Here is a 23,472-nt window from a genome sequence, read left to right as displayed (position 1 = left end):
CCTGACATTTTGTGGATCCAGAACATACTCCCTGATGAAGGACCTTCTAGCGCCAGAGAAGCTGGCGGACAAGACGTTCGAAGAGCTCAGTAAGTTGATCGGGGAACACCTTAAACCGGCGAGCAGCATGCACATGGCGAGACACCGGTTTTACACGCACCGGCGGCGAGAAGGGCAAAGCGTTCCAGACTTCGTGGCAGATCTCCGGCGACTGGCGAGCCTATGTAAGTTCCCAGATGCCTGCAGAGCGGAGATGCTGCGAGACTTTTTTATTGAGGGCATCGGGCACGCTGGGGTTTTCAGGAAACTGATTGAGACCAAAGACTTGAACTTGGAAGCGGCGGCTCTGATAGCCCAGACATTTATCTCAGGGGAGGAAGAGACCAGAATGATGTATGACAAAAATCTTGGTTCAAATGTGGCAAATGACCAGGGAGTCAACATTGTTAACGCGCCACACAGATCTCTAGGCAGACAAGGGCAATCGGACATGCCCCAGCATGTAGTCAAACCCAAAGGGGGAATTCAACAGAGACAATGGCTAGCTGAACGGCAATTCATGCCATTGCAATGGACAATGCGGCCAGTAATGGGACCATCAACACCTGTTAATGGTGCGCTTAAGGACAGTTAAGAGGCAGTCAGAGACGATCGACTGGTAATGGACCTTTTGTTTCCAACAACGGGGCCTCCAGCTCATGCTGGAGATGTGGAGGCAAACACCCAGCCAGAGCTTGCAGGTATCAGCAATATACCTGCAGAAGCTGCAACATCAGCGGTCACTTGGCGCGTACGTGCAGGAAGCCTGCAGCCAGGTTGATGTACGAGGAGGACGGGCCCGAGGTAAGCCCTACGAGGCCAAATGAATACTGGGGGAAATCGCTGGAAGCTGAAGTTCAGCGAGTTCATGTGGAGCACATATACAGTTCATATACCAGGAAGCCACCGATAATGATGAAAGTGCTCCTCAATGGCATTCCAGTATTAATGGAGCTAGACACAGGGGCCAACCAGTCCCTGATCAGTATCAAACAGTTCAAAAGGTTGTGGGTTTCCAAGGCCAGGAGGCCAAAATTATTGCCGATTGACGCACAGCTACGGACATATACAAAGGGGATCATTCTGGTGCTAGGCAGCGCCACGGTAGTCGTGACCCACAAAGATTCGGAGAACAGGTTGCCACTCTGGATTGTCCTGGGGGATGGTCCCGCACTACTGGGGAGGAGTTGGCTTGCTGTCATGAACTGGAAATGGGGCGATGTCAATGCAATTTCTTCTGTGGAGCGAGTATCACGCTCACAGGTCCTGGAAAAATTTGACTCATTATTTCAACCCGGCATCGGAACTTTCATGGGGGCCAAGATAGTGATTCACATAAACCGGGATGACAGGTCAGTACACCACAAGGCCAGAGTGGTGCCGTACATGATGCAGGAAAAGATAGAATGCGAATTGGACCGTCTGCTGAGGGAAGGCATCATCTCGCCAGTCGAAGTCATTAACTGGGCGACCCCAATCGTGCCGGTGCTCAAGGCGGATAGGTTGGTCAGGATATGTGGCGATTACCAGGCCACCATCAATTGGGTGTCACTCCAAGACCAATACCCGCTACCGAGAGCGGAGAGCCTCTTTGAGACGCTATCGGGTGGCAAACCTTTTTCAAAATTGGACCTGACCTCAGCCGACATGACCCAGGAGCTGGCGAGTGAGTCGAAGAAGCTGACCACCATCACGACACACAAGGGGTTGTTTGAGTATAACAGATGTCCGTTCGGGATTCGTTCGGCCGCCGCGATCTTTCAGCAAAATTTGAAAAGCCTCCTCAAGTCAATTCCAAGGACGGTGGTTTTTCAAGACGACATCCTCATCACGGGTCGCGATACTGAAGAACACCTCCACAACCTGGAAGAGGTGCTATGCAGACAGGACCGGGTCGGGCTGTGATTGAAAAAGGCGACAGGGGGCTTCTTAGTTCCGGACGTAGAATTCCTGGGGAGGAGGGTAGCAGCAGACGGGATCAGACCTACTGCGTCCAAAATGGAAGCGATCCAGAGAGCACCCAGACCCCGTAACACAACGGAGCTGCGTTCATTCCTGGGGCTCCTGAACTATTTTGGTAAATTTTCTTCCCAAATTGAGCACGCTGCTAGAGCCGCTACACATGCTCTGATGCAAAGGTCGCGATTGGGTCTGGGAGGGACAGCCAGGAAAGGGCTTTTGATAGAGCACGCAATTTGTTATGCTCCAACAAACTGTTAACATTATATGACCCGTGTAAGAAACTTGTTTTAACGTGCGATGCATCGTCCTATGGGGTCGGGTGTGTGCTGCAGCATGTGAATGCTAATGGTCAGTTACAGCCGGTAGCTTATGCCTCCAGAAGTCTGTCCCAGGCAGAAAGGGGCTACGGGATGGTAGAAAAGGAAGTGCTAGCATGTGTATATGCAGTAAAAAAAATGCACTAGTACCTGTTTGGCAGGAAATTTGAGCTGGAAACAGATCACAAACCCCTAACGTTCCTTTTGGCCGACAACAAGGCCATAAATGCGAATGCATCGGCCCGCATACAGAGGTGGACACTCACGTTATCCGTCTATGACTACACAATTCGGCACAGACTGAGCACTGAAAACTGCGCCGGTGCACTCAGCAGGCTCCCACTAGCCACCACTGAGGGGGCAGCTGAGCATGATGCTGAGATGGTCATGGCTGTTGAAGCAAAGGCTCACCTATGACAGCCCGTCAGATTAAAATCTGGACAAATAAAGACCCGCTACTGTCTTTAGTTAAGAAATATGTCCTGAATGGGGACTGGGCAGCCACGTACGGGGCATACGCTGAGGAATTTAAACTGTTTCATAGGCGCAAGGATGAACTCTCGATTCAGGCCAATTGTCTACTGTGGGGAAACCAAGTAGTCATGCCCAAGATGGGCAGAGAGATGTTTATCAGAGAACTTCACAATGAGCACCCGGGCATTGTCATAATGAAGGCAATTGCCAGTTCACACGTTTGGTGGCCAGGGATAGATGCAGACCTGGAACTTTGTGTTCGCAGGTGCAACGCATGTGCTCAGCTGGGCAACACACCCAGGGAAGCTCCCCTTAGCCCTTGGTCCTGGCCCGCCAAGCCATGGTCACGCATCCATGTGGACTACGCAGGTCCTTTCATAGGAAAAATGTTTTTGGTTGTAGTTCACGCCTACTCCAAATGGATTGAGTGTGCCATTTTAAATTCAAGCACATCCTCTGCCATGGTAGAAAGTCTATGGGCAATGTTCGCCGCCCATGGTCTACCGAATGTCTTGGTCAGTGACAATGGCCCATGCTTCACAAGCACTGAATTCCAGGACTTCATGGCAGGCAACGTAATCAATTATGTCAGAACGGCACCGTTCAAGCCGGCCTCAAAAGGCCAGGTGGAACGAGCAGTGCAGATAATCAAACAGGGGATGCTCAGAATCCAAGGGGGTTCCCTATAAAGCCGCTTATCACGCCTCCTGTTGGCCAATAGACACCAACCACACTCGCTCACAGGGGTTCCACCCACAGAGCTGCTAATGAAAAGGATGCTCAAAACCAGGTTATCCCTTATACACCCTACCATGAAAGAAATTGTTGAGAGCAGGCATTAGTCACAATGTGACTACCATGACAGGAATGCAAGGGCGCAATGTATTGATGTCTTTGTTCCTAATTACGCTGCAGGGCCCAAATGGCTTGCAGGCACTGTGACTGCCAAAGAGGGGAATAGGAATTTGGTAGTAAAACTTACCAACGGACAAATCTGCCGCAAACACGTGGATCAAACTAAAAGGAGGTTCAGCAACCCCATAGAAGAAGTAGAGGAAGAACACGACGTAGAGTTTACTCCACCACAGGTGACTGAACACCGGAACCAAGTGGAGGAGAGCCCAGTCACTGTGGGCAGTCCAGACAGGCCTGAGACACCGCAAACAGCAGACACTCAGGCCAGCGCCCAACAACCGGAGCCCCAACTCAGGCACTCTACAAGGGAGCGTAAACCACCAGACTTAACCTGTGATCCCAATAAGACTTTGGGGGGGAGGTGATGTCATGTATTCAACTATCATTGTAACCCATGTATAAGCTGACCGAAGTTGTACACCTTGAGAACATTGACAAGGGGTGAACTTGTGGGAGACACTCCTAACCTGGGCTTTCAGGTATAAAAGGGGAAGCTCCACCCACCTTCATCACTTGAGGTCTTGGTAATAAAGGTAACTGGTCATAGAGTGACCTTCTCTCAAGTATGGGCCTCGTGTGCATTTATACTGTATAGTAAGGACATATCAATTAGGACCACTTTATAACTTCAGTACAGGCTACTAGAAGAATTGTCACTCCAGCAAAGAACTTACAACAGAAAATGTTAATGAAGGGATTTTAAAATTTGGCCGAGAAATCCTGGTCCTCTGGTTCCCATGGGCCCTCAACAGAAAAAGGTAAAAAAAATGCGCACCTACCTTATCCTGCTGCGCCCACCAGCCATCCCGGTTCTGAGGCCTCCTCTCCCTGCGCATCGGAGCATGTGCACGTCTGGACGGACGTATGCTGGTGTTGGAGTCACATGGCAGTGGGCAGCCAATCCAGGTACAGTATTTACTCATTCATAATAATGGGAACTCCGTAAGTAGAAGTTCCCATTATTATGAATGAGAAACACTCCCCCAAACACCCAAACATAAATAAAAATAGAAAAAATACACTACATATTTAAGATTAATTTAAATTAAAGTTAATAAATGTCATAAAAAATATATATTTTTCCCACTTTTTAAAAGTTTTTTAATTATGGTTTAAAATAAACTTACCTTAGTGAGCAGGGTTTTTAACATTAAAATGTGTTTTTTAAATGTTATTTTACTATGTTTTTCTATGTTTTAAAACTCTTACGCCTGTAAAAGTGGGCTATGCGCCTGCTTTTACTAGGTGCAAGAATTTTCAGGACATCTGCTGGGCAAGAGATGGGCAAATACCGCAATCTTGCCCATGCGAATATCCTGGCTGTGGGGATATGGACAATCTGTCAGCTTGACAGATCGGAAAAGCCGGTTTTCAGTGCGTGCTCATTGTGCGCCGAAAATCGGCTTTTGTGATGCCTTCCCGGGTTCATACACACTCCGTACGGACCTGGGGAGCCCAGAATTTCTAGGCCATTGACAAACAGTACGTACAATAAGTGATTAATTAACAAACCCACAGGAAGACCCTAGAAACAAAAGTGAACCAAGTAGTAAATTCACAAATTAAGAGGGTGTAATTGGTGCCTTTTCGCCCCCCCGGTGGGCACTAACGGGGCGCAGATGGCTTTGCGACCGGGCACGGCAATGACATCGACTCCTGCCATATTCGGCGGGAGTTTTGCAGTGGCACTATGTTGCACCCCAATCTCCTTCACCCGGAGATCGTGATGTCACCGCCGTATGTATCGCCCCGGACCCGAAATTGCTTTCCGCCCCCTGGGCAAAAACACCGACAGCTGCAGGAGCCATGCATCGGGTTGCTGGTCACTTCGGGGCGATGCTTAAAGGCGAGGTGGCCGAGCTAAGTAAAGAAAAAAGGTTTTTTTAAATTACCTTCTTCCTTCCAGTTTTTTTTGTGGATTCCTGCCCGAGCTCGATCAGCCCAGCACTCTGCCTGAGTGCCAGGCTGATCGCGCAGCATCACGGCTGCTAATGTGGTCCAGGTAAGTTGTTTTTATTTGGCAGAGCCTTCGGCGATGGCCCTTCCCTTTAAGGGAAGGAAGGAGCCTCTCCACACGGCAGCGCCACTGAACTCACCGCCCTGCCTGCCGTCAATTGCACTCCACTTGTTTCCTAGGAGCACAAATGGTGAATTTTTTACAAGTTTGAAACCATTAGCATTTGGTGCTAACTTTTCAAACTTTTAAAAGTTAACGCCCGAAATGAGGTGATAGTGAATTTCTCCCCCTAATTGTCTAATCCTTTAAAAATGAATCCCCAATTTTCCCCTCATCTTTCCTGAAGTAGCAGACTATTGCTAGCACAAAATTCTGTAAGGGCCAGTATTTCTCCCAACTGTGAGATAGACAGAGAGCATCAGCAGGCCATTCGGTGATGTACCGCATCACAGCCAAGTCATATCCTGTCCTCGCCTGATACCCGCTCAGGCAAACATTGCAGCTGGGGTTCACTGAATGGTGATCAGGAGCAGCAATACTGGCTCGTCTTCCTCCTCCCTAAACAAGGGTTACTGAAGTTAATTGTAGCAGTCAACCAGCTGAGGTCAGCTAGATTATCACAGGAGCTCAGTCCAGCTAGAAGTTGGAAGGTGAAGTTAGAATACGGAATACTTTACCATAAGTGACTATTGAGGCAGCGACTATAACATAATTTAAAAAAGAGAATTGGATAATGTCATATCTTAGGGAGCACACACATCTCACAGCCTGTAAGATGGCTGTAGGTTCTGGTCAGGTGACCTGCTCTTTATTAACAGCACTAGCTGCAGCAACAGGAATCCACAGTGTGGAGCTACAGACATTAAACTTCTCCCTCCTTAATGAAGAAGTTATTATAACAAACAATCAATATACATAACTTGCATGGTTATACATAACAAAGGATATGGACTTATTTTGCTATATTTACAAATCAAGCTGAACCACTTGTTTTCTGTTTCGAAGAGGATACCTTCGCTCTCGAACAGAACCTTCCAAACATGGTGTCGAATTTAAACTCATTCGAGGCTGATCCTGAGGGAAGTTTTTCTCCAAGGGATGCTCTTGGTTTTCATTTGAACTCTCTCTAACTTCAGACCGTTTGTTTTCCTGACTCGGACTCAGACTTAAATTCTGACTGTCTCTTGGATTTGTTTCCAGTACATTGGATGTAGGATATGCTACTGGTGTATCAAAACTATCTGTCAGAAATAATTGAATCATTCCCACCTTCAACTACTTCCATGTCTGTAGGTAAAATATGATCAATATGAACAAACCTAACCTGTCCATTATCAAACAGCTTTACCAAATATGTGCGAGGACCACATATCGTCATCACTCTTCCTGGTAACCACTTTACCCATTTATGGTGATGGTTCTTCACTCTCACCTGATTTAATTTCACACTTCTCTCTTTTACTCTACTTCTATCATGATTCTCTTTCTGCCTTAATTGTATCTCTTCTATGGACTGTGCCAAGTTTGGTTTTAACAACGAGAATCTGGTTCGTGGCTGTCGTTTGAGAAACAACTCTGCTGGTGTTCTACCAGTAGTTGTGTGAGGAGTATTATGATACATTATTAGAAAATTAGCCAATTTGTGGTCCAATGACAACTGTAATTTCTTTGGATTTGGATCCAACATTTGTTTGATGAGGACACGTTTTACAATTTGTACAGTGCGCTCTGCTGCACGATTCGAAGCAGGATGGTTCGGTGGAACCTTGGTATGTTTCACACCATTTTTGCTTGTGAACTGTGAAATTCTTCTGAATGAAATTGTGGTCCATTATCCGAAACAATTTCATCTGGGAGGCCAAATGAAGAAAATAATCTTCGCAAAATGTCTAATATTTTACTTGTTGTTATTTTCCACATTGGGAACACCTCAACCCACTTCGAATGGCTATCAATCACAATGAACAATTGTTGTCCTTCTAGCTCAGCAAAATCGATATGTAGCTTTTGCCATACCCTGGGAGGCCATTTCCATGGCTGTAATGGTACTGATGGTGGTTGCTTGCTTACCAATTGACATGTCGTACACTGACTGACGATGTATTCGATATCTTTATCAAGACCTGGCCACCATAAGTAACTGCGTGAAAAACTCTTGGTCAAGCACATTCCCAGGTGCTGGTCATGGAGGTCTTCGAATAATTTGGACCTGAATTTATTTGGTATAACCACTCTTGCACCCCACATGATACAATCGTTATCGACTGATAATTCATTCCTACAAATGAAGAATGGATGAATATCTTTGTCTGTTATCTGGTTTGGCCATCAGTTTGCAATATAATCATATACCTTTGACATAACTGGGTCACGTTTGGTTGCTCTACCAATCTCTTCAGCTGTGACTGGCAGTTCATCAAAGTATGATAAATAGAACACCTCTTCCCTATCGGGTATAACTTGTGATTGGGAAGACAATCTAGACATAGCATCAACATTACCGTGATCAGCTGATCGTCTGTTTTCAATATCATATGTATATGCTGACAAAATCAAAGCCCATCTCTGCATTTGGGCTGCAGCTAATGTTGGAACTGGGGACTTTGGATGGAGGATTGCTGTCAGGGGCTTATGGTCCGTAACGAGAGTAAACTTACGACCACACAAGTATTTGTGGAACTTCTTGACCCCAAAAATGAATGCCAAAGCTTCCCTTTCGATTTGCGCATAATTACCCTCACTGGCACTGAGAGTGCGTGAAGCAAAAGCAATTGGTCTCTCCTCCCCACTACGTAATACATGAGAGATTACTGCCCCAACTCCATATGGAGAGGCATCACATGCTAGCTTGATCTCCTGAGATACGTCATAGTGAACTAACATGGTGCTCTCTACTAAGTTGCTTTTACACTCCTTGAATGCTGTTTTCAATATCATATGTATATGCTGACAAAATCAAAGCCCATCTCTGCATTTGGGCTGCAGCTAATGTTGGAACTGGGGACTTCTTTTGACCACTTCCAATGGACCTGTTTTTTCAATAGTTCATTCAGTGGATGTAATACTGTAGCCAAATTTGGTAGGAACTGCCCATAATAGTTCAAAAGACCCAAAAATGATCGAAGTTCAGTGACATTCTTGGGAGTGGGTGCATTTCTGTTTGCTTCCAGTTTTTCCTTGGTTGGATGTAAACCATCTTTGTCTACTCTGTACCCTAAGTACTCCACTGTGTTTTGAAATAACTCACACTTGCAAGCTATCACTCATACTCTGTGCTTTTCTAGCCGTTTGAGGAGTTCATTCAATATGTTATTATGAATTTACCTATTTGGTGCTGAAATTAGTATGTCATCTAAATAACATACTACCCCTTCGATACCTTGCAAAATCTGGTTCATTACCCCTTGGAATACGGCAGGGGCGGAAGGCACTCCAAATGGTAGCCTATTAAATTGATATAGGCCTAGATGAGTATTTATAGTCAAGCATGACTTAGACTCCTCATCTAGTTCAAGCTGTAAGTAGGCATTCGTCAGATCCAACTTTGAGAAAATCTGACCCCCTGTCAGTGTTGTGAACAAATCTTCTATATTTGGTAATGTATTGGGGACATTATCCTCTAGAACCTGGTTTACGGTTACTTTATAATCACCACACAATCTTACCTTACCATCGGACTTAGGTACAACAACAATGGGTGTAGCCCAATTACATCGATCTATCTTACAAATAATGTTCCCAGTCTCTAGTCTTTTGAGTTCTTGCTCAGCTTTCTCCTTGAGTGCATATGGTACAGAATGTGGCTTGTAGTAAACTGATCTAGCGTCCTTCTGTACCCTGACACTTGCCTTGAAGCCTTGGATCGGACTGCCCGTTTCACAGAACACCTTCGGATAATTCTTGATCTCATCAACCGTTGACGCAAATCTCGTTTCAACACAAAAAATCTCACTCCAATCCAGCTTCAGTGATCCTAACCAATTTCTTCCTAGTAAGGCAGGCTTGTCTCCTGCCACTGCTAAATTAGAGGCAAGCTCTGAACTTGATCCTTGTATTTCACCGGTACGGTGATACGACCTACCACCGGAATGTTCTCTCCCGAGTAGCCTCACAGATCTATCTTGGCTTTCTCCAATGGGAAATCCCGCAATTTGTCACAGTATAGCGACTCTGGTACTATACTCATGGATGCACCGGTGTTGAATCCTGCAACATCTATGTGGATTGTGATACTTTTCGAATCGCCGTCCGTTAACCTCGTGCTCTTGATGATGTTTAACTCTAACATCTCCTCGTCCTGTTGTTGTTCTTCCATGCTATGTAGTCTCTGCGGATTTCTACTCATAGCTTTGAAAGCTGGGTTACCCTTCAGACGGCATGCCTTCGCAAGATGCCCAGTTTTCCTGCAGACAAAACACTCTGCCTTCATATATGGACAACTTTAAGCAATGTGTTGTCCCAGGCACCGATAACAGGACGTCAATGCTCTGTTCCCATTTCCAGTATCTGAGACTTTGGGGCCCCACTGCCTTTTAATTTGAACCTGCAGGCGGTTCACCTCAGTTGTCTGATGACTGAAATTAGTATGAAATTCTTGGGAATATTAGTCGGCTATGCTCATTGACCTAGCTGTCTGACAAACTAAATCAAAAGTCAAGTCAGGCGTTGTAAATAACTTCCTTCTGATCGCATCATTTTTCATCCCACAAACAAAACGGTCTCGCAATGCTCAATTCTGAAAGTCTCCGAAATTACAGTGAATAGATAGCTTTTTTTAATGCTACAATGTACTCACTGATATTTTCTTCGACCTTCTGATTTCGTATTCCAAAATGATAACTTTCAGCAATTTCTAAGGAACGGGGCTGTAATGTTGTTCTAGCTTAGTTAGAATCTGTTTCAGCGTTGTATCCTTTGGTTTGTCAGGCACAAGTAAATTTATCAGCATTTCATACAACTCGGGCCTGGCCTCAGTTAAGAATATAGCTTTTTTTTGTTCCAACACCGCCCGGTTATTGTCTTCATTACTGGGAATTTCGATGATATTATTTGCAGTGAAAAACATTTCTATCCGATCCACATACGCTCTGAAACTTTCACAGTCACGTTGAAATTCCCCCACATGCCCTATAACTCCTAAAGGGGCAGCCATTTTGACTCTGGCAGTTTCACCAAGTGTGCTCGTAATTTACCTCGGATTTGTAACTGTTTCCAAAAACAGAGAAGCTCTCAAAGTCTCTGTCGGATGACTGAATACTTCACTAACAAAAATTTCAGCTTTGTATTATCCAATTAGCTCCCATTCCCGTTGCCAAATGTCATATCTTAGAGAGCACACACATCACACATCCTGTAAGATGGCGGTAGGTGCCGGTGACCCCTGACCTGCTGGTCAGGTGACCTGTTCCTTATTAACAGCACTACCTGCAGTAACACAGGCGTCCACAGTGTGGAGCAACAGACATTACAGATAAATATTTGAAAAGGAAGAATATAAAAGGATATTTAGAAAGGACAAAGAAATGGGATTAGTCTCAAAGATCATGCTTGGGATGGGGAGTGATTCTTTTTCTTTTTTCTCACCAACTACGAGCATTATCTACCTTAACTAATTCTCTTTGGAAACTCCAAACAAACTGTCTGTAAGATCTCCAAATGAAACTCCCTGGTTCAAAAAATAAATGTTGTTAAGTATGACCAAAACAATAACCAGAGCTTTGTGAATTTCAATAACTGCCTGTTCAACTCAAAAAGCTTCCAGTCAGATGCCTATCAGAACAAACCATACAGGGCTGGAAATCGCCCACCGCCTCACTTGGGGCGGATAATTCAAATTAAATGATGAATTACCACCAGGACAGATGGGGCGGAGGTTGGAGGGAGCTTCGGCCCTTTTGTGTACAAAAATGAACAGGGCGGTGTTGGGGGCAGCAGAGGACGGAAGAGAGTTGGGAGCGGGGCGGAAGGCGGGAGGTGTCATTTTGCGGCGCACTGAGCACATCAGCGCAATGCTGATGATGTCAGCGCGACGCAGATGTGCCCAAGAGGGGCTGCGGAGCTGCCTGTTGGAGGCCCAACCAAACCAGCGGACGCCATTGTCGGGCTGACTCAGAAGTCGGTCGAGAATTGAAACAAAATGACAGCCTCGGCGGTCGACCTCCCCTTTAAGGACGGACACACCGCCCATTCACCTGTAGCTTCGCACCCCACAGAAAAGCCTTACTGCCCCATTACGGCCCTTTAAAAAAGGAGCAATTTCAGCCCCACAGCATGTTTGTATTTGAATTGATCGACTCCAATTGAAATTTCCCAGTGACCAACTGAATGATCATCACAACACTGTGTTGAGTGAAGCTGAGGCATCATTCCTGTGAATCAAGTTGGTATTTAACTTTTATGTACTGTGGTAGAATTAAAGAAGCCAATAACTTCGACAAAAATTGTTATTTTATTTTTGTCATTGGTCTTAGAATAAGGGGCCACCCATTTAAAACTGAGATGAGGAGAAATTTCTTCTGAGTGTTGCAAATTTATGGAATTTTCTGCCCCAGAGAGCTGTGGAGGCTGGGTCATTGAATATATTTAAGGCGCAGATAGTCAGACTTTTGAGCGATAAGGGAGTCAAGGGTTATGGGGAGTGGGCGGGGAAGTGGAGCTGAACCCATGCTCAGATCAGCCATGATCTTAATGAATGGCAGAGCAGGCTCGAGGGGCCAAATTTCTTATGTTCTTATGATATTATGGGGAGAAAATTAGTGATCACCAGGAAAGCAGTTGGTATCACCGCCAACTGCTGTTAACGGCCGCCGAGATGGCCGCAGCACTAACCGACCAAAATTGGTGTGGGGGTCATGGAGATAGGTGGTGCAGCGCTAACCTTATGTGCAATGCCATCCTGGTGACATTGGACAAGGGATCCGGGACCAATTTATAATCCTGGGGCGGTGTTGCTGTTTTCCCCAGCGTCTGGTGCGAGGCTGTGAAGCTCACAATGCATTGTGGGCAGTGAAAAGCTCTGGAATTTAAAGGGCCATGCACATTGAAGCAAGACAAAATAAAATGCACTGATTCAATACATTTTTCAACCCTTTCTGTCTTTTTACAAATATTCAATATTTAAAAGAAGTTTCAAACGTGATTATTCAGCTCTTAAAGCTGAATTACCTTCCTAAACTGAACACATGGGAAACCTGCCTCAGCATTAAGACAAATGGCTCAGCAAGCCAGGGAAAGGGGCACCCAGGGTTTCGCATGCAGCACTCCAGATTTGTGCAGCAGGTCAACACTGCAAGACTGGCCCTCTACCCGCAGGGGCCAGGTGGCCCTCCAGAAAGATTAATGTGGGAGTAAATCACCGAGGCCGTCACTGCCAGCAGTGTCGTCCCCACCACCTCGCTCTTTCATGACCTCAGACCACTGGTCAAAGTCAGTGAATGCATCTTCAAAAGCCGTCAATTGCACCACTAGCCTAACACACTGCTCAATGCAGGACCCCCAATCACTCACCTACCAACAATCTCTACCAAACACAAGGCACTCTACCATTACTAGCCCCCCTTGGAGGAGATGCTGCAGGCCATTCCTGGCAGGGGCATGGCTGAGCCCTAGGCCAGCGGTGGGGCCAAAAGAATACATGGTGCTGGTATTCTCATTCATTATCCTCCTTCTGGCTTGCATCTCTAGGTGTCCAAACCTCCTGTCAGCACAACTCCATCCTTGTGTCTTCCTCATTTCACACATCCAAGAAATGCATCCTGCCCAGCCAGTGAGACCGCAGGCGGATGATTCCATCCCGGATATCCCTCCCACAAAGGGGCTGTCTGGAATGAACCCTTCCATCTGATTCCTCCTCTTCGGCTTGATCCTCTTCTGTGTCTTGCTCGTCTGCGTCTTACCGGTTAGCGGCAGTGCAAAGGGGCCCACGAATATGGCGGCCACTGCGGGAAGCACCTCCAGCTGGCGCAAGAGTGGCAGTCGCCATTTTTTCGAGAATCACTATCACTAACAGGTGCCGGTAAGTATATGAATTTCTCGTCCTATGAGATTAACATCGGAAAGGAGGAAAAAGCATAGCAAATTTATTAGAACATAAGAACATAAGAAATAGGAGCAGGAGTAGGCCAAGCGGCCCCTCAAGTCTGCTCCGCCACTTTATACGATCATGGCTGATCCGATCATGGACTCAGGTCCACTTCCCTGCCCACTCCCCATTATCCCTTATTCCCTTATCGGTTAAGAAACTGTCCATCTCTGTCTTAAATTTATTCAATGTCCCGGCTTCCACAGCTCTCTGAGGCATCGAATTCCACAGATTTACAAGCCTCTGAGAAAATACATTTTTCCTCATCTCAGTTTTAAATGGGTGGCCCCTTATTCTAAGATTATGCCCTCTAGTTCTAGTCTGCCCCATTAGTGGAAACATTTTCTCTGCATCCACCTTGTCAAGCCCCCTCATAATCTTATACGTTTCGATAAGATCACCTCTCAATCTTCTGAATTCCAATGAGTAGAGGCCCAACCTACTCAAACTTTCCTCATAGGTCAACCCCCTCATCGCTGGAATCAACCTAGTGAACCTTCTCTGGACTGCCTCCAAAGCAAGTATATCCTTTTGTAAATATGGAAACCAAAACTGCACGCAGTATTCCAGGTGTGGCCTCACCAATACCTTGTATAACTGCAGCAAGACGTCCCTACTTTTATACTCCATCCCCTTTGCAATAAAGGCCAAGATTCCATTGGCCTTCCTGATCACTTGCTGTACCTGCATACTAACCTTTTGTGTTTAATGCACAAGTACCCCCAGGTCCCGCTGAATTGCAGCACTTTGCAATCTTTGTCCATTTAAATAATAACTTGCTGTTTGATTTTTTTTCTGCCAAAGTGCATGACATCACACTTTTCAACATTATACTCCATCTGCCAAATTTTTGCCCTGTCTATGTCCTTTTGCAGATTTTCTGTGCCCACCTCACACATTGCTTTTCCTCCCATCTTTGTATCATCAGCAAACTGGGCTACGTTACACTCAGACCCTTCTTCCAAGTCGTCAATATAGATTGTAAATAGTTGGGGTCCCAGCACTGATCCCTGCGGCACCCCACCAGTTACTGATTGCCAATCCGAGAATAACCATTTATCCCGACTCTCTGTTTTCTGTTCATTAGCCAATCCTCTATCCATGTTAAATAATATCCATGTTAATATATTTTGTGCAGTAACCTTTTATGTGGCACCTTGTCAAATGCCTTCTGGAAATCCAAATACACCACATGATTTCCCAGCCAAACTGCCAGGTTGATGTGGTACATATAAGATGATCAGGCTTGGATATCCTAAGAGGATAACCTATCAAGACTCATGGGATTATCTAGTCCAGGTTTGCCAGAGATAGTTGTCCTATATACTGTTGGTTCACAGCACCTTATTCGATATTATTTGGTGCAACTCCTCTAGATTGGCCCAGGAAGGGCTTTCCTTATCCACCAGCTGGGGACTTGCACCCATGCCGCGTGTCTGAGCAGAAAGCACGATGATGCCACTGATAGGGGAGTGGTGGGAAGAGGGAGGCAGAGTAAGCTGGAATCAGAAGAGTGGAGGGTGTAAGTTGGAGGAGGTTGTAGATGGCATCGTAAGTGAGGGCAAGTATTTTGAAATCAAAAGGGATCAGGGAGCCGGTTATTGAGTCAAACTATTAGGGAAAAAATTGAAATTAAATACAGGGAGCTGCAAATACATGCATTTGATATATGTTAGAAAATCATTTGCTTCTTATCATTGTAGCGTACTCCTACAGGGCATTCGATAAGGGCAGATGAGGACTATGAGAGGTGGAGATATATAATTCAAAAAAGCTTTGGTTGCTGGGTCAATTGAAAAATTCAAAATTGACATTGATAGAAGTTTGTTAGGTAAGAGTATTAAGGGAGGTTTTAAGGAGTGCCTTAAAGTAAGAAAGAGAGGTAGAAAGGAGAGGTTTATACAGGGAATTGCAGAGCTTAGGGCCTAGGCAACAGAAGACACGGCCACCAATGGTTGAGCAATTATAATCAGGGATGCTCAAGAGAGCAAATTTAGAGGAACGCAGATATCTTGGGGGTTTGTGAGGCTGGAGGAGACTACAGACCATGGAGAGATTTGAAAGCAAGTTTGAGAATTTTTTAATCGAGGCGTTGCTTAACAATGTAGGTCAGCGAGCACAGGGGTGAACGGGACTTGGTGCGAGTTAGGACATGGGCAGCCGAGTTTGTAGGGTAGAACGTGGGAGGCTAGCCAAGAGTATGTTCGAAAAGTCAAGTCCACAGGTAGCAAAGGCATGAATGAGGGTTCCAGCAGCGGATGAGCTGAGGCAAAGGCGAGGCGGGCGATGTTACGGAGGTGGAAATAGGCGGTCTTAGTTATGCTGTGGATATGTGGCCGGAAGCTTATTGCAGGGTCAAATAGGAGATCACGGTTACAAGCAGTGTGGTTCAGCCTCAGACAAATGTTAGGGAGAGGGATGGAGTCAGTGGCTAGGGAACAGAGTTTGTGGCAGGGACTGAAAACAATGGCTTCGGTCTTTCCTATAGTTAATTGGAGAAAATTTCTGCTCATCCAGAACTGGATTTTGGACAAGCAGTCTGACAATTTAGAGACCGTGGAGGCATATAATATGGGTACATGATATAAGTGTATTATATGGGTATTTATTTTTTGTTTCACCAGACTTTTAATGTTATTCCACCATATTAAATGCAAAAATGAAATTAACAAGCTGTCATTTTTGAATATGATCAAAATTTCCTCAGTGTCTGTATTACACATCACACAAATAACTAGCAACGATACATGGTTTGTTTCATTAATTCCCCCTAAGGAAGGGTTGTTAATCACAGACCTCTCACTCTCCCTGAATAAGCTGTGTATTCCTGCTGTCACGATGAGTTATTTTCTATTTCCCGACATCCTAGGGTAAACACACTGTTAAGTAAATGGAATGTGAATGGGAGTTTAATGCAGACCAAAGACAGGCCAGGATGAGTCTCTGGAGAGTTTTCAGGATCATTTCTCCACCTGGCATTTGTTCAAAGTGTACACTTCACGGAGAATGATATATTACCCAATGAAAGACGGCACTAAACTGTGCAACAAATGTGGAGCTCCTTAGCGAATTCCCAGAGTCTGAGTACCACACTCCTGGGTTCCGATCTTCCGCCCCCTGCTCACCTCCCTTTTCCTTGTTGATGAAATGCCATTCTCCTGAGAACACGGAGATTATGGTATCCCAGCCCGTTGCTGCTCCTTTAGTCCCTTGGTTTAACTTATTGGTCTTTTTTACTTTCTTTGAAGATAAAAACTTTCAATCCTGTTTATACCTCAGCAATGTACCGAAAGGAGGTATTAATTATCCCCGGTACTACACATCAGTAGAGACCCAGCGTTTCAGGGCGGGCCAAAGCCTTGCCATATTCTTGGATGCCAATCCAAAGCTGCAGTCAAGTAATTCTCTAACTCTGCTATTGAACTGTGTAATGATTGATAGCTTCAGATAGCCTCCAGGATCAACCAGAAGGATTCTGTTGGCTCAAGAGAGTTGCCTACTGACGGTACCTATTGCTAATATTAGCATACCTTGCATCAGGACCTCAACATAATTGGAAAGATGAGGGCTCCTTAGAAATGCTAAAAATGGATTGTCATCATGGGCACATTTTCATAAATTCTACATCTTCTATATCCAAAGGACAGCAAAGTAGTTTGCACCAAAGATAGGTCCCCATAATGGGGTGAGTGGCATGTTATCACAATGCATGGGAACATCACTGCACAGAATCACAGAGGAGCAGATTCAAACCCCGACGAGCTCACTGAGATGAAGGCCACAAGGTCATTGAGTTGTGACCAGGAAGAATTTCAGAACAGGAGTCATTCCTGTGTTACTCTTGTGCTCTTCCTGGTAGCCGGGTCAGAGCAGCATTGACGCCTGTCCACCTGCCCTCGTCACTCCTGATAGTATGTGGCATGAAAAAAACAAAGGGAGGAAAAGAAAAAACATTAACAGAAGCAACTAGCTCCCTATAGAATAGCGTACTTACTCTATCACTGTGGTCCTATTACAGTTGATACAGTCATGCTGTGAAGGCGCATCTCCCGATAACTTTTCTTTGTTTCTCTTGTTGCAAAGCAAGATAAAGAATGCATCTGCATTGCAACTGTAGCCTGGGCAACAAGGTGCAAATCATCTTAAGAAAGAAAGAACTTGCATTTATATAGCACCTCTCACAACCTCAGGATGTCCCAAAGCACTTTACAACCAATGAGGTATTTTTTGAAGTGTAGTCACTGTTGTAATCTGGGAGATGCGGCACCTAATTTGCACACAGCAAGCTCCCACACACAGCAATGAAATAAATGACCAGATCATCTGTTTTAGCGATGTTTGTTGAGGGATTAAATGTTGGCCAGAACACCGAGAGAAATTCCCCTGCCCCTTTTCGAAATAGTGCTGTGGTATCTTTTATGCCCATCTGAGAGGGTAGACATGAACTTGCATGCAAACAAGTTGCCTTTTCTTCCTTATAGTTTCCCAGGCTACTGCCTACAAATAAGGAAAAGCATGTTGTGGATGCTATGAGTGATTTGGGAATTTTAGAAAACATGCTCATAAATGGAACTGGCATATAAGCAGTTGGATTTACATTTTTTTAAATGTATTCGTTTCTGGGCTGTGGGCGTCGTTGGCAAGGCCAGCATTTATTGCCCATCCCTAATTGCCCTTGAGAAGATTGTGGTGAGCCACCTTCTTGAACTGCTGCAGTACTTGTGGTGAAGGTACTCCCACAGTGCTGTTAGGGAGGGAGTTCCGGGACTTTGACCCAGAGACGATGAAGGAATGGCGATATATTTCCAAGTCAGGATGGTGTGTAACTTGGAGGGGAACTTGCAGGGGATGGTGTTCCCATGCGCCTGCTGCCCTTCCTTCCAGGTGGAAGAGATCGCGGGTTTGGGAGGTGCTGTCGAAGAAGGGCTGGCAAGTTGCTGCAGTGCATCTTGTAGATGGTACACACTGCAGATACAGTTCGTCGGTGATGGAGGGAGTGAATGTTTAAGGTGGTGGATGGGGTGCCAATCAAGCGGGCTGCTTTGTTCTGGATGGTGTCAGCTTCTTGAGTGTTGTTGGAGCTGCACTCATCCAAACAAGTGGAGAGTATTCCGTCACACTCTTGAATTGTGCCTTGTAGATGGTGGAAAGGCTTTGGGGAGTCAGGAGGTGAGACATTTGCTGTAGAATACCCAGCTTCTGACCTGCTCTTGTAGCCACAGCATTTATGTGACTGGTCCAGTTAAGTTTCTGGTCAATGGTGACCCCCAGAATGTTGATAGTGGGGGATTTGGCAGTGGTAATGGCGTTGAATGTCAAGGGGTGGTGGTTAGATTCTCGCTTGTTGGAGATAGTCATTGCCTGGTATTTGTGTGGGGCGAATGTTGCTTGCCACTTATCAGCCCAAGCCTGAATGTCATCCAGGTCTTGCTGCATTCGGGCATGGACTGCTTCATTATCTGAGGAGTTGTGAATGGAACTGAGAACTGTGCAATCATCAACAAACATCCCCATTTTTGATCTTATGATGGAGGGAAGGTTATTGATGAAGCTATGTTCGTATGTTGGGCCTAGGACACTGCCCTGAGGAACTCCTGTAATGATATCCTGGGACTAAGATGATTGTCCTCCAACAACTATAACCATCTTCCTTTGTGCTAGGTATGACTCCAGCCAGTGGAGAATTTTCCCCCGATTCCCATTGACTTCAGTGATACCACATTCGGTCAAATGCTGCCTTGATGTCAAGGCTAGTCACTCTCAACTCACCTCTGGAATTCAGCTCTTATGTCCATGTTTGAACCAAGGCTGTAATGAGGTCTGGAGCCGAGTGGTTCTGGCAAAACCCAAACTGAACATCCGCGAGCAGGTTATTGGTGAGTAAGTGCCGATTGATAGCACTGTCGACGACACTTTCCATCACTTTGCTGATGATTGAGAGTAGACTGATGGGGCGGTAATTGGTCGGATTGGATTTGTCCTGCTTTTTGTGGACAGGACATACCTGGGCAGTTTTCCACATTGTCGTGTAGATGTCAATATTGTAACTGTACTGGAACAGCTTGGCTAGAGACAAGGCTAGTTCCGGAGCACAATTCTTCAGCACAATAGCCAGGATGTTGTCAGGGCCATAGCCTTTGCTGTATCCAGTACACTCAGCCATTTCTAGATATCACGTGGAGTGAATCGAATTGGCTGAAGACTGGCTTCTGTGACAGTAGGGACCTCAGGATGAGGCCGATATGGATCATCCACTCGGCACTTCTGACTGAAAGTGGTTGCAATTGCTTCAGCCTTGTCTTTTGCACTTGTGTGCTAGACTCAGTCATCATTGAGGATGGGATATTCATGGAGCTACCTCCTTCCATTAGTTGTTTAATTGTCCATCATTATTCACGACTGGATGTGGCAGGAATGCAGAGCTTTGATCTTATCCTTTGATTGTGGTATCACTTAGCCTATTCTAAAGCATTCTGCTTCCACTGTTTAGCATGCATATAGTCCTGTGTTGCAGCTGCCTTAGGTTGGCACCTCATATTTAGGTACACGTGGTGCTGCTCCTGGCATGCTCTTCTGCACTCCTCATCGAACCAGGTTGGTCCCCTGGCTTGATGGTAATGGTCGAGTGAGGGATATGCCGGGCCATAAGGTTAAAGATTATGGTGGAATGCAATTCTGCTGCTGCTGATGGCCCACAGTGCCTCATGGATGCCCAGCTTTGAAACGCTCTTTAAAATATACCTCTTTGATCAAGCCTTTGGTCACCTGCACAAATTTCTACTTATGTGGCTCGGTATCAAATTTCAATTGCATAATACTCCTGTGAAGCGCTTTGGGACATTTCACTACATTAAAGGCGCTATATAAAGACAAGTTGTTGTTGTTGTTGCTTGATCATTTCTGAATCTATCCTGTTTAGCACGGTGGTAATACCACACAACACGATGTAAGGTATCCTCAGTGTGAAGAATGTACTTTGTCTCCACAATGACTGTGCGGTGGTCACTGTTACCAATGCTGTCATGGGCAGATGCATCTGTGACAGTTAGATTGGTGAGGACGAGGTCAAGTAGGTTTTTCCCTCATATTGGTTCTCTCACCACCTGCCACAGTCCTAGTGTGGCAGTTATGTCCTTCAGGACTCAGCCAGCTCAGTCAGTAGTGGTGCTACTGAGCCACTATTGGTTGATGAACATTTAAATCCTTCACCCAGAGTACATTCTGTGCTCTTGCTCCCCTCAATGATTCTTCAAAATGGTGTTCAACATGGAGGAGTACTTATTCATCAGTTGAGGGAGGGCAGTAGGTGGTAATCAGCAGGAGGTTTCCTTGCCCATGCTTGACCTGAAGTGATGAGACTTCATTGGGTCTGGATGTTGAGGACTCCCAGGGCCACACCCTCCTGGCTGTATACCATGGTGCTGCCACCTCTGGTGGGTTTCACCTGCCGGTGGGTCAGGACTTTCCCAGGGATGGTGATGGAGGAATCTGGGACATTGGCTAAAAGGTATGATTCTGTGAGTATGACTATGTTGGGCTGTTACTTGACTAGTCTGTGGGACAGCTCTCCCAATTTTGGCACACATCCCCAGATGTTAGTGAGGAGGACTTTGCAGGGTCGACTTCGCTGCGTGTGCCATTGTTGTATCCGAAGCCGGTGCCGAGGTCAATGCCAGGTGGTCCATCCAGTTTTATTCTTATTATTGTTTTTCGTAGCTGTTGTGTACAACTGAGCGGCTTGCTAGGCCATTTCAGAGGGCAGTTAAGAGTCAACCACATTACTGTAGGTCTGGAGTCACATATAGGCCAGGAGTCACATATAGGCCAGACCAGGTAAGGGTGGCAGATTTCCTTTTCTGAAGACCATTAGTGAAAAAGATGGATTTTTATGACAATCCAATAGTTTCATGGTCACCATTACTGATACTAGCTTTTTATTCCAGATTTATTTAATTAACAAATTTAAATTTCCCAGCATGGTGGGATTTGAACTCGTGTTTCCAGATCATCAGTCCAGGCCTCTGGATTCCTGGGCCAGTAACATAACCGCTATGCTATTGATCCCTCGTTATTGTTGTAATATTTATACTGCAAGAGACAGATTTGAAGAAGGGAGCTCATAAACCATGGGAAGAAAGTGTGGGTGTTCTATGTATATTACTGGAACTTCGTGATTGTACGTACTTGGATGTCTTGTCCGTGGAATGTAGTGATGGCACAGTAATTAGCATCCTGCCTTGTGAGCACAGCCAGCTCAGTTTGACTCCTAGTTACACAGTGGCTGTAATGTGCCTATGTTTGAAAACATTTTGGGGTACAGTATCTGAGTAAATTGAGACACGATAGGGTAAATGTAGCATGTTTGTGATGAACACCTGACTTTGGACTTATGGTTCCCAAAGTTCTTCACTGGGGGTTTCCTTGTCGCACGGCTGGGTCTGTTTCAACTAATTGATAGGAATTGATTTCTCTGATTAGTCAGGAACTCCATTATCATTGTATCTGGCGACTGCTAGGACAGTAGAAAGTGAACTAGATGGACCTTGATCTGATTTTGTCCAGGAAATGCTTGTTCCTATAATGTTTAAGGGTGACTGAGATTTTAGTCACCAGCACCGGAAACTATTGATGTTCATTAAAGCACATTGGGAGGAACAATGAGTGTCACGTGCACTATTGGTGCTGCAGAACCAACCAAAGGTGAAGTTTGGATATGGGAAGACAAGCTGATAATGCTGAATAAAAACAAATGGGATGCTAAGTTTTATAAGTCAAGCACAAAAGCAAAGAGGTAATGCTTAACCTATACAAACCATTGGTTAGGTTACAGTTAGAATTGTGCCCAGTTTTGGAACTTTCAGGAAAGCAGCAAGGGTCAGGGAGAGAGAACTGAAGAGATTCCCGAAGATGTACAGAGGCTTTAACTATGAGGAGAGATTAAAGAAACTGGGACTCCTTCATCAGAACAAAGGCAATTAGATCCGACAGAGGTGTTCAAAATTAGGAGGGGATAATAAGAGAAGAAAGATTTCCACTGGACATAGAGGGTTATTAGGATATGAAGTACCTAATCAGAGACAGGGGTGGAAACAGAATACGTTATAGTTTTTAAAAGGAAAATGGATTTGAAAAATAAGAAAATTAGGGGGAAAGGGTAGGGGAATGGGACTAAGTGGGTGAGTCTTTCAGAGATCCGGCACAGGCACTTTGGGTCGAATGGTCTCCACCTGTGGTGCAAAGACACATCCTTTCACCATCTACTCCCTGTCCAGCCAGGGGACACATCCTCTCACCATCTATTCCCTGTCCAGCCAGGGGACACAGCCTCTCACCATCTACTCCCTGTCAACCCTCTAAGAATTTATGTTTCAATGACATCACCTTTCATTCTTCTAAACTCCAGAGAATCTACCCAATCTCTCCTCATAGGACAACCCTCTCATCCCAAGAATCAAACATGCATTCAAATATCTGTGAGGCATTTAATATATTCTCTCCATTTCTCTTCTCCAGGCCATCCATCATTAACCCAGTCAACTGCACAAGCAGTTGCTTTGCTTGCAGGCCATTGCTAATTCTGAACTTGACCTCTCTACTGTCATGTTTGTAACCTCACATAACTGTAACCTTTATGTAACAACACTGTACACTGTATACATGTGAGAACTGCACACCTTGACCACAGGGGGTGATCTTGTGGGAGACACTCCTCACCTGGTCATCCAGGT

Source organism: Pristiophorus japonicus, chromosome 14 (assembly GCF_044704955.1).
Source record: "Pristiophorus japonicus isolate sPriJap1 chromosome 14, sPriJap1.hap1, whole genome shotgun sequence".
Taxonomy (NCBI): Eukaryota; Metazoa; Chordata; class Chondrichthyes; family Pristiophoridae; genus Pristiophorus; species Pristiophorus japonicus.
The sequence above is the reverse complement of the archived record's forward strand: the minus strand, read 5'-3'. Positions refer to the sequence as shown.